The sequence below is a fragment of the Protopterus annectens genome, chromosome 13.part0 (assembly GCF_019279795.1).
Source record: "Protopterus annectens isolate FY-2018-M chromosome 13.part0, PAN1.0, whole genome shotgun sequence".
Lineage (NCBI taxonomy): Eukaryota > Metazoa > Chordata > Ceratodontiformes > Protopteridae > Protopterus > Protopterus annectens.
In genome coordinates, this window is record NC_056747.1 from 1,216,431,608 (window position 1) to 1,216,444,051 (window position 12,444).

Here is a 12,444-nt window from a genome sequence, read left to right on the forward strand (position 1 = left end):
ATGGCCTTGGTAACTGTCTCGAAGAAGTCAACCAGGTTTAGTAGGCATGATCTGCCCTTAACAAAGCCGAACTGGGTCGGGTCAAGTGTTTGGAGGTTCCCAATATCTTTGTTAATGAGTTCCATGATGATGTGCTCCATAGCCTTGCAGACCAGGCTAATCAGGCTTATGGGGCGATAGTTACCAGGGTCAGTTGTGGCCCCTCCTTTGTGGAGCAGAATAACCATTGCTGTGCGCCATTCTATGGGCGCTTAGCCTGTGGAGAGGCTGAGGTTGAACAGCGTGTTTAGGTGGTGGGTTAGTTCATTCTGTAGTTCGTGCAAGACGCAGCCTGGGACACCATCTGGCCCCATCGATGCTGTGTTTTTGGTTTTTGAAAGGGCTGTTTTCACCAGTGCTTCTGTTATTTCCGGGACACTACACTTTTCCGGTATTGTTGTGGGCCCTTTTGAAGGTGAGAGGGAGGTGACGTTTGCACTGAATCTGCCAGTATGTTGGCGGTATCAGTAGGTTCAGTATATTTTGTGCTATTTTGAACTATTTCAGAGCATATCTGCGAGTTGCCACTTAGATTCTTGACATAGCTAAAGAAGACTTTGTGGTTATCTTTCAAATCCTTGGCTATTTTTCTTTCGAAGTTAGCCTTGGATGATTTTATGAGGGACCTTAGTTTTTTACTGATACTGATCAGGGATGTCTTTCCTTCTTGGGATTTGCTTTTTTTCCTGAACTAGTTTCCTCCTTTTGTTGTATAACCTGTTTATGGCAGGGGTCCACCAGACTGGTTTCCTTCTCTTAGGGGAGTGAGTCTTGGTTTTGCTAGGGATGGCACAATCCATGCATCCTTGTAGGTGCTCACAGAGTGCAATTGTAAAGGATTATGCATCTTGGGCAGTGTTATCCTTTAGCGTGAAACTTACCACGTCTGCCTTAAGTAAGGTGAAGTTTGCTTTAGAAAAGTTTTTCATTGTGGTTTCCTTGGTTGGGGGTGGTGGTGGGGTGTGGACATCTAGGGTGATTAGTTTATGGTCTGATCTAACCAGTGACGGGTTGACCTCTGGTACGGAGCACCTGTTGCCCATGTTGGTGATGACCAGGTCCATTATGTTGTGGCCTCTGGTAGGGGAGTTTACCAGCTGATCCAGGGCATTTGAGTTGATAAATCCCAGGAAGCGCTGAGCCTGGGAGCTTGTACTCAAGTAATTTTCCCACTTAATGGTAGGGTAATTGAAATCTCCCACGATCAGGGTGTTCGATAGTACCTTCATGTTTTCCAGTGTCTTCAGAAAGGCAGAGTGGTGTTCCTGGGTCTTGGAGGATGATCTGTAGCAGGCCACAATTTGCATTGCAGATTTGCCCAATGTTAGTTGCACATGGATGATCTCAGAGGTATCATGCTGCGTCACTAACCTGGAGGTGTGGGTATCCTTGATGAATATGGATACACCCCCTCCTTTTGTGTTTCGATCTGTGTTCTGTGGCCGAAATGTGTGGTATGAGTTGTAGCCCAGTAGTGCTGGAGTGCTCTCTGGAGCCTTGAACCAGGTTTCAGTTACTGCATAGATGTCGACGTTCTTGACGTTTATTTAATAATACATCTAAGTTCCCTATTTTCGGTAGCATTAGAGATGTCACCTAATCTACTGCTTTCAGGTACTAATTCTAGTAGAATAAATTTGAACTGGTGTATAGGTCCTAGCTCTAAGATATGTTTTGCTATAGCACTGTAAAAGTATGCCCTTTTTCAAAAGATATATGTGATCCCTAATACGCTCCCTTAGGCATCTGTTAGTTTTCCCAATGTAGAATGAATTAAATTGCATACATCCGGCTAAGCAGCCAAGGTTCTTACTATTACAAATAGCATTAGTTTGTAGAGTATGTTCTGCACCTGTATCAGGATACTTAAAGTCAGTCCCTTCATATATATCTATTATCTATATATATATATATATATATATATATATATATATATATATATATATATATATATATAGATATAGATATATATATATATATAGATATATATATATAGATATATATATATATCTATACACTCACAGAAATTACATTGACCACATCTTGACTGTCCCTTTATTTACGGGCTGTATCTCAGAGTAGGATACTGACTTTGGATAACATAGCCTCCATTTCAAGGTTTTTAGTGTTTTTGTACACTACATATGGTTTCTCTCCAACTTTCTGAGCTGTCAGTCTGAAGTATCCTCCAATTCCTTTGTAATATACCCCTTACAGCTTCATTATCTCTAGTGTACGCAAATGTAAATGGAAAGTTGTTCCCTTGTTTCCTACATAGCATGCTGTCCAATATCTATTGACTCTTCAGGCAGTTTATATTCCTTCAGGTCAGACCATTATGGCAGACAATCTGAGCAGGTTCTTCACTCAATCCCTCAAATGGATGCTTCACAGGGATGTGTTTCTGGACACTGTTCACCAGTGGCATACTCCTCAAGTGGATCTCTTTGCCTCCCCTCTGAACAGACAACTTCCACTGTTTTGTGCCAGAGTCCCGGGTCCTGTGGTATGGAAGGTGGATGCCCTCTCATTTTCTTGGAAGGGGGTGTTTCTTTATGCATTCCCTCGCTTTCTTCTCATTCTGAGAGTCCTGTTCAAGATTCAACAGAATGCTCCCAAAATCTTGTTGCTGTCCCCCTTTTAGCCGCAACAGCACTTGTTTCCTCTACTTCTGCATGTGGCCAAGGGCAATCATCACAAATTATCTCAGAGGGTGATCTCCTCACACAAGACAAGGGCTCTCTCATCCATCCCCACCTGTCCACGCTTCAACTGACATTGCGCGTGATAGGGTTTTGATCCCTTATAGACACCTTTTTTCTAAGGACATGCTGCAGGTCCTGCAGGAGGCCAGGATACCTACTACTAGAAAATCCTACTTGTCTAAATGGAAGAGGTTTTCTCTTTGGTGTCTAAAATGTGGCCTGGACCCATTTTTTGTGGATGTTCCTTTGGTTCTGTCTTATTTTTGTGAGTTGCTCAATGCTAGTTTGGCCTATTCTTCTACTAAGGCCCACTTATCAGCTCTTTCTGCTTGTCTGCCTTTGACTTCCCTGTTAGCTTCTACATTTGAAGCTAAGCAATTTCTTAATGGGGTCCTTAATATTAGGCTTCCCACGAAGCCTGTTCCTCCTCCATGGGATCTTAATTTCATTCTGGACAAACTGACTGGGCCTCCTTTTGAGCCTGCTGTTTCAGCTTCCTTCCAATATTGTTCTTGGAAGACTGTTATTTTGTTAGCTCTTACTTCTATCAGATGGGTATCTGAGTTCCAAGCCCTTATGGCTTGTCTGCTTTTTTGATATTTCATGAGGACAGGGTGTCCTTGCATACTAATCCTTCTTTCATGCCCAAGGTGGTTAATGAGTCGTCACTTAATTTGTCCACTTTTTCCCCTCTCCACAGTCTGACAGTGAGAGGGTGCTGCATACTTTGGATGTACATAGTTCAGATTTTATTTGGATAAAACTAAAGCTATTAGAAAACCTTACCAATTATTTCTTTCCTTTCATACTTGGTCTTTAGGTTTGGCTCTTTCTAAGCAAACTATTTCCACTTGGATTTCTAAGGCCATTTCTTTTTGTTACACTTTTCATAGCGAGAGCCTCCCTTCTTCTGTTAATTCATTGCACTAGAGCTCTGGCTTCTTCTGGTGCTTTTTTCAAAGACTTAGACACCAATTCCATTCTTGAAGCTGCTACCTGGACTTCTGTGCATACCTTTACCAAACATTACCAGCTGGATGGTATCTCCAGAGCTAGAGCTGGTTTTGCTGCTGCCATTCTTCGTGGCTTCTTGGAGGACACTACTGCTTCCTCCTCCCAAGTTTCTTCTTGAGCTATTGCACTCTCCCATTTGTAATGAATACTGAAGCAGTGAATTTAAGGACATAGTACAGTTGTGTAAAATGTTACTATAATGGTAGATGTCCTTATCCTCAATGCTGCAGTATTCACTCCCTTCCTACCCCACCCCCAGTCTTGTTTCCTTCCTGAATGTACAGATTCTACTTGGTTTTCCTTAGAGTGATGTTCCTATTGGGGCAATCAGTTCTGAGGATGGTACGCCTGAACATCATCTTTATGCACTTCCCTAGAAAAGGAGTGTGTAGGTGATGTTCAGCGTACCTTAAAGCAACAGTAATCTTTGGTAAACTGGCCGGTCGGAGGGCTTCATGGCAGGGAATCCCCATTTGTAAGGAATACTGCAGCGGTGAAGGCAAGGGCATCTACTGTTATGGTAAGATTTTACACAAATGTACTGCATTTCATGTACTTCTTGTTTCCATGTTGCATAGTTTATATAGTGTAAAGATTTGTATTATAGGTTTAATTTTTTACGGGTTGCTAGTTTTCATGCACTCAGTGTGCAGTAATTTCAGTGTGTATTTGTGTTAATGGAGGAGTGTTATGTACATTGATAAATGACTATTTTTTCATTGATTGCTTGGGACTCTGGTTTTCTATGAGTTTTCCCATGTTCTTTCTGCTTTGCTCTGCAGGATTTTAGCTCAGCTGAGATGTGGTCATTGTTGAAGGTTTTAGTGTGGCTTATTAGTTAAATATTTTTTATACAATATTTATTGTGTTTTCCATTTTGTGGATAGTGGCAGTATGTTCTAGAATTAGTTTTGTTGAGGGGTTGTGAAACCAGAGTTGTCACTTAACTACTGTGCTGTATGTGGCAGTGTTATGGGCATGTTGCATTTCCCAGATACTATGTAGGTTTTCTGGATGGCTCAACTGAAACAATGGTCCACTTCACACAACAACATGGCTCCAGTGAGACATTCTGGTACATGCTGACAAGCTTACTGAAGGATGCTACAGGTTAGTGCATGTTTTTATGTATGACATTTAAATTCTCTTTCATTATTTATGGCAAGTCTTGAGTTTGCAGTATATGGTGTAGGAAGAATAAGTATGAATGAGGCATTCAGTGTATAGCTGTGCCATGTTTTACGCATAACTAGTAAATTCATAGGTTTTTAATAGACTAATGACCACCATAGTCTTTACAAGTCCAAAATCAAGTATAACTTTTAAATATTACCCTAATTCATGTTTCATAGTTTCATAGTTTCATAGTATAGTACTAGGCTATCTGCCCTGGGGCATTTGTAAGCCTAGCCATAGTGATGTGGCTTTTGCCACCCCATGAAATGGTACAAAAATGTACAGAATAAATCTAGAATACTGTGCCTCTGTCTAGTAGTGACACAATGAAGGTCCCCTTATATAACAGAATTAGTTTACTGTGCCCCTGTCTAGTAGTGACACAGATGTGACCCCTGGGGTAAATTTACGATCTCCCATCCACTCATCAAGATTTCTCTTGAAGAGAGTCAGTGAGAGGCTCTGCCTAATACGAACTGGGATCCTGTTCCAAAGCATGGGAAGCCTCTGGGTTATGAATCTATCCCTCCAGCATGTCCTATTCATACTTGTGCCGAGGTTTAAGTCTTTAGCACTCGTGGTCCTGATGGATTTGGATTTTTTGAGGTGGAGCATGTCCATCAGATCCTGATTGGACATGGCCTTGTACGTCAGGCAGAGATCACCTCTGAGCAGGCGGTATGCTACTGAATAGAGCTGAAGTTTCTTTAGTCTGGCAGAATAAGACATATGTTGGAGACCCTTGATCCTTTTGGTGAGGTACTTTTGTGGTCTCTCCAGCTGTTGCAAATGCCGGGTGAGGTACATACCAAATGGGGCATTGTACTCAATCATGGGTCTGATGAGGGAGGAATATAGGGGTACAATAACATCCTTGGATCTGGACGTGAATCCCTTCATGATGAGGTGTGCAAGGTAGAATGTTTTTCTAACCACTTTGGCAACGTGGGTGTCAAATGAGAGGTCGCTGTCTACTTGGGTCTCTAGATCTCGGATTACTTTTTCTGTACTCAGTGGGTTGCTGTCTATGTGATAATTTGTGGGTACTTTGTTTTTTCCAAAAGGGATGACTATACATTTTTTGGCATTTAGTTTAAGGCCGTGACTACGGCACCAGTTGTCCGTTTCAGTGAGGCCTTTTTGTAGGATGTGTGTGTCTGCTGGTGTATCGACTATGGCGCCTATTTTGCAGTCATCTGTGAACTTTGTCAGCCACAGCCCCCCCATGTTTGCTTTAACATCTGGGAAATAAATGCCGAACAAGAGGGGTCCCAGGACAGATCCCTGTGGGACACTTGGGACTGGCTTTGAGTCTGACATTGCTCCAGCGATTTTAACTTTATGGGTTCTGTCCTTTAGCCAGTTTGCAACCCATCTAGTGACATAAGGGTTTACTTTTAAGCTGTTTAGCTTATCTATGATGCCTGAGTGGGGTGTTGTGTCGAAGGCCTCAGCCAAGTCCAGGTATGCTGTATGGACTGCTTTGCCCTCATCAATGGCTCTAGTGACTGTTTCGAAAAAGTCAACCAGGTTTAAAAGGCAGGATCTGCCCTTTACAAAGCCGAACTGGGTGGGGTCAAGTGTCTGTAGGTCCCCTATGTCTCTGTTTATGAGTTCCATAATGATTCTTTCCATAGCTTTGCAGACCAGGCTAGTTAAGCTTATGGGGTGGTAGTTTCCAGGGTCTGTAGAGGCACCCCCCTTGTGGAGTGGGACCACTGTTGCTGTACGCCAGTGTTCAGGTACGTATCCCGAAGTAAGGCTAAGGTTAAATAGCATTTTTATGTGTGGGTTTAGCTCCTCTTGGAGTTCACGTAACACGCACCCGGGATACCGCCAGGTCCCATTGATGCTGTGTTTTTTGCTTTGTTTAGGGCGGTTCTCACTTGGACATCTGAGATGACAGGGAGATTACATTCAGCTGGGATAAGTATTTCTTCTTTTGGGGGTGAAGGAGGGGAGAAATTTGCACCTGTCAGCCAGAATGTTAGCAATATCTGTGGGTTCAGTGTATTTTTTGTTGTTGTGAACCAACTCTGAGCATATCTGAGGGTTTCCGCCCAGGTTTCTAACATAGCTGAAGAAGGCTTTGTGGTTATCTTTAGTGTCCTTAGCGATTTTTCTCTCAAAGTTTGCCTTGGATGTTTTTATGAGAGAACGTAGTTTTCTGCTAATGTTGATCAGAGATGTCTTCCCTTCATGGGATTTCACTCTGACGTGCAGTAGCTTCCTTCTTTTGTTATACAATTTGTTTATGGCTGAGGTCCACCAGACAGGACGCTTACATTTGGTGGAGAGGGACTTGGATTTGTTTGGGATTGCTTGATCCATGCATTCTTGGAGATGTCCATAGAAAGCATTTGTGAAGGATTCGGCATTGTGGGATGTGGTATCCACTGGCACAGTGGGCTTAAAGGATACCATCTCAGTCTTAAGAGTGAAGTCTGCTTTTGAGAAGTTTTTCACTGTGGTCTTTTGTGCTGGGGGTGGAGGTGGGATATGTATATCCAGGGTGATTAGTTTGTGGTCAGATCTCACTAGTGAGGGGTATACTTCTGGTGTGGAGCATTTTGTCCCCATGTTTGTGATGATCAGGTCTAGTATATTATCTCCCCTAGTGGGAGAGGTGACTAGTTGTTCCAGTGCATTTGAATTTATGAATTCCAGGAACCTTTGGGCTAGGGTATTAGGGCTAGAATAATGTACCCAATCTATGTTTGGGTAGTTGAAGTCTCCCAGTATGATGGTATTTTGTGATACATTCATTATCCTCCAATGTCTTCAGGAAGGCTGAGTGGGGTTCTTGAGATTGGGAGGGTGGTCTGTAACATGCTACCAGTTGTATAGCAGTTTTGCCTATGGTTAGTTGCACCTGTATGGTCTCTGATGCTTCATGTGTTGCTACTAACCTGGAGGTGTGGGTGTCCTTTATGAATATGGACACACACCCTCCCTTTGTGGTTCGGCCCGGGTTTTGGGGCCGAAAAGCATGATACGAGGTATAGCCTGGTAGCACTGGGGTGCTCTCAGGAGCCTTGAACCAGGTTTCAGTTACTGCACAGACGTCGATGTTCTCCATGCTGAGGAGTGCATCAAGTGCCTGCATCTTGAGATTTAGACTTCTGGCGTTGAGCAGCATTACCCTTAGTTTTTTTCCATTTTTGTTTTCTAAGGAGGTGGGTTTGTCTTTTGAGCCTTGCCTAAAAAAGGCACTATGGAGGTGGCAAGAGCCTTAGCCAATATCTGGAAGCCCAGAGGTGACAGGTGTAAGCCATCCCTTGTGAAGCAGCGTGGCTTGTCCAACATATCATCCCAGGCAGACAGACATTGGATCCCCTTAGAATGACACCAGTACTTGAGCCAATTGTTAAAGCTGATCATCTTGTCTTTGTATTGTGGTATCATTCTTGGTAAGGGTAAGATGCTGCTCAGGGTCAGGGTCATACCAGCCTGGGCTACATAATTGGAGAGCTCCTCTATGTCTCTTTTCATGTAGTCCAGGGAGGTACGTCTCAGGTCATTCACACCAGCATGGACAATGACGGAGTCATATTTGTACTTGCTTTGGAGTGACCTGAGTGCGTGTGTTATGTGGCGGATCCTAGCTCCCTACTCCTATAGAACCACTACACACTGGCAACTCCCTACTCCTATAGACCCATCCCATCGGTTGACTCACTCCACATATCCTCGGAACTCCCAAACGTTTAGTCCACAAAAAACATTGGTGACATGACCGACCAAAAGAATACTATTCACAATTTCTGGGTTGTCCCACATGGGACACGCATGTCTTTATGTCAAGATTAGACTCTATACTTTATTACATCCTTACTCCCGTTAACATGACAGTACAATAAATTAATAAGTATGACAATGTGGTAATGCACACGTTACACGAGAGCCTAATTGTGTACTTGTTCGGCGTATTTCTTTTACAAATAGACCGGTTTAGTAATTGGCGTTGCCGTAGCAGGCAGATCACAGGAATGACTCCATGTGTGGGAAAGTCCTCACATTTGATTTTTTCAGCACAGCACTGACTTCGGACATTGTACACACTTCTGCGTTTTAGCAGTTTCGTCCCACCCCACTTCTGCACAACCTATTATTTTATCTACTGTCGAGGTTTGTAAGGGCACATTCATGTTAGTTATGTCTGTAAATGGAATAAATGTGTTACAGAGAATGTACTTCTACATACTGATTAGTAGGAGAATAACCAGATTTTGAACAACATGGATTTCCTAAAGACAAACGAGTATGAAACTGTAATGTCTGACATTACAGACTGACTGTAATAGTCAGTGATTTGCCAGAAAATGAAAACATTTACGTAAGGAGAAGGGTACTAACATGAGGCAAAATCAGAGACAGTTGGGCAGAATGAAGTAGTTAATGACCAGTAATATTGCCTTCATATTTTTTCAGTCTGATGATTTCTGCTGTGGTGGGGGTGGTCAGTTATTTCCACAGATTTCCTTACCTGGGTGTAATTTTTTTCTTGGTTTTCATTTTGGCTCTTGGTGCAATCACGAGTTTATTATATTACATTATGCATTATATTTTATAATATTATATTAGTGGGGTGTAGGCACAGAAAACATTTGTAAGGATGAAATCAAGCATGATATTTGTTTACTAACATTTGACTACTAGCAAAGTCTGTGTAGGTGTCAACTTTTATTGGAGGTCCAGGGAGAAAAGTTCCACAGCATTTCAAAAAACATTTTCAAAACAATTTTAAAAGCCTTGACAATAAAACAAAACATCTACAGTTTAAATAATTATACCAAATTGGGCATAATATGACAAAATTAGTTAAAACAAAGACAACTTGTATAATAATTTAATTATTAGAGAAATTTTAGACAGTTTTTAGAAGTAAAAGGTAAACTAGTATAATACATACAGGAATTGCAATATGAAGTCAGGGAAATAAGTTATTACATATGGTGAGTCAAAAGAGGGAGTAAGGAGGTGTAAGGTATGAATCGGAACTTGTTCATATTTAGAAATATTGATATCCTGAGGCTGAACAAAAACAGAGAAAGATTTTGGCTAAGAACTATTTCAAAATTGTTTTATCAGACTGGAGGGAGGATATTGATCTGATGGATATAGTTAAGGAGTCCCAGGCCTTAGAAACAGGATATAAATATAGATCATGCCCTGCAGATTTGATAGGATTGTGAACAGAAAGGTTTTTCCTCACTGCATCATAGTGATGGAGTACGAACACAGTTGTATAAAATGGTATTCAGCAGCTAGTGTTGCCGCCTCACAGCAAGTAGTTTTCCAGTTCGATCCTTGGCTGGGGTGCCTTCTGTGCCAAGTCTGCATGTACTCCCTGTAGTCGCGTGGGTTTCCTCCCACATCCCAAAGATATGCTGTAGGTGGAATGGACACTCTAAATTGGCCCTAGGCATGAATGCGTGTGTGTGTGTGTGTGCCTTCTTTGGAAGGTTGGGCGCTGGGCTGGCAACTCAACACTGTAAAACTCCACTGCCAATCATGAGTGGACAGTTGATCCACTGTGGCGACCCCTAACCGGGAAAAGCCGAAAGAAGAAGTGCTAGACAAGCAGATGAATGCTGGCTAATGTTGTAGGTGGGAAGAAGCTCTGTACATGTTAGTTGATGGGTTAGTAGGCTTTCAGTGCTATACAGTAGTGGGTCCTGAAAGAAGCATTTGCTGCAAATTTAGCCACTTTGTTATAGCGCTGCTCAAACTTTGCTTTTTGTGCTGCCTGGGAGTTAGTAAAAATGGGTGATCCATAAATTAGTGAGGGGAGGTGCTAAGTAGTGGCAAGTGTAGCTTTAGTTGTGCTGGTGAGAATGTTTTTGGATCACTAAAGCATTTCAAGTTCTGGGCGAGTTTTTTTTATGCATTGGATTACGGTCGGGGATGATCAAAGGATGGGTGTGCAAGTTTATGCATTTTTTGCTATGAATTCAGAGAAGTGTATTCCAAACAGGAGAGCCCCAAGTGCTTAGTTATGCAGAACACCACTAGTAACAGGCCTATTGGTGGAGGTGGATTCCCCCACCCTAACTTTATGTGTCCTATCCATAAGACATTTGACTATCCATCCGGTTACATAGAGATTTATGTCTAAATTTTTGGGTTTATCTATAATACCCAAGTGAAGTAATGTGTTGAATGCCTTTACCAGGTCGAGGTAGGCAGTATGCACCTTTTTTGCCCATCATGCATGGCTCAAGTGGCCTTTTCAAGTTAGTCCACTGGGTTTAGTAGGTGTGACCTACCACTGACAAACCTAAACTAGGATGGGTCCAGTGTTTGAAGATTTCCTATGTATTTATTAGAGTCCATTATAACTTTTTCCATGGCCTTGTATATAATACTAGTCCAACTTATGGGTCTGTAGTTCCCTGGGCCTGTTGATGGTCCACCATTATGTAGAGGGATGACCACTGCAGTTCTGCATTTCCAAGACACAAATCCTGGCTGGAGGCTGAGGCTGAATACACATTTTAGTGGGCCTGAGGGGTCAATTTTCAAAATAAAGTGGAAGCATCCCTGGATGTTATCAGGGCTCATTGCTGTAGTGTGTTTAGCTCTGGAGAGAGCAGTGAGGACCCGTGCTTTAGTAAGAGTGGGGGGCTAAGTGTAGAGGGTATTTCCTGGGGAGTAACTAGTCATCTTCAAGTCATATGGACTCTTGTCTTCTCCTTGTACCTTATTACTGTCATGTAACACTTCTGAGTAAAGTTATTGTTGTCTACTCTTTTATCTTGAAGTTTGGTAACTACTTTAGCCAATTAAATGTTTCTGGCAAGGCTTTTCTGTCTGCACTATAACGTTGAGAGGTATGCCTTCAGTTATAACTGAAATGTCATGAAATCACAAGAAGTTAATGGCTTTTTTTGCATGTATATTCCTATACACTAGACAGATTTTTTTTTGCTTCTTATACTAGTCAGTACATACATACATAAATAAGTAAACAGGCGCACATATTCCATGTGAAATTGTAGTTTCATTTATTTTACAAAATAAATAAACAAGCAGACACACAGGTTCCATGTCAAGTCATTATTTGATTTAATTGACTGTTATATAACCATCATATCTAGGCATAGATAGATATAATTTAACGGGTTTACGGTGGTGGACCGTGGAAGCCTTGTTTGACCACTGCTTGCAACTGATTGTGGCAAGCAGTGATTTTTACTGTGTGCTTACTGTTTCACTGGGGATGCATTTACAGTCAATGATTGTACCCCATTGTCCTTTCCTTAGCAGAAGGAAGTCCTATACTATCAAGCCATTTGCCAGACAGAAGTCTAGAGTGGCCTCTCCATCTGTATTCTTACTGCCCCACCCATGTGGACCCAGGCAGTCCTCATATCCTATTCTGTCTATTCTGATATGTGCATTTGGGTCAGCCATTATCATCACCAATTCCTGCTGTCCTGCTTTATAAAACATTTAATTGTGATGAATGTGTTTCATCTCATGCCGGCCTCTGTTTCTCAGCTTTCCT

At 42.0% G+C, this 12,444-nt stretch overlaps 1 protein-coding gene across 1 annotated transcript in view; it reads right to left on the reverse strand.

The window, feature by feature from the left end:
* METTL2A (methyltransferase 2A, methylcytidine) overlaps positions 1–12,444 on the reverse strand; it is a 506,716-nt gene that overhangs the window by 343,886 nt on the left and 150,386 nt on the right. The window lies entirely within an intron of this gene.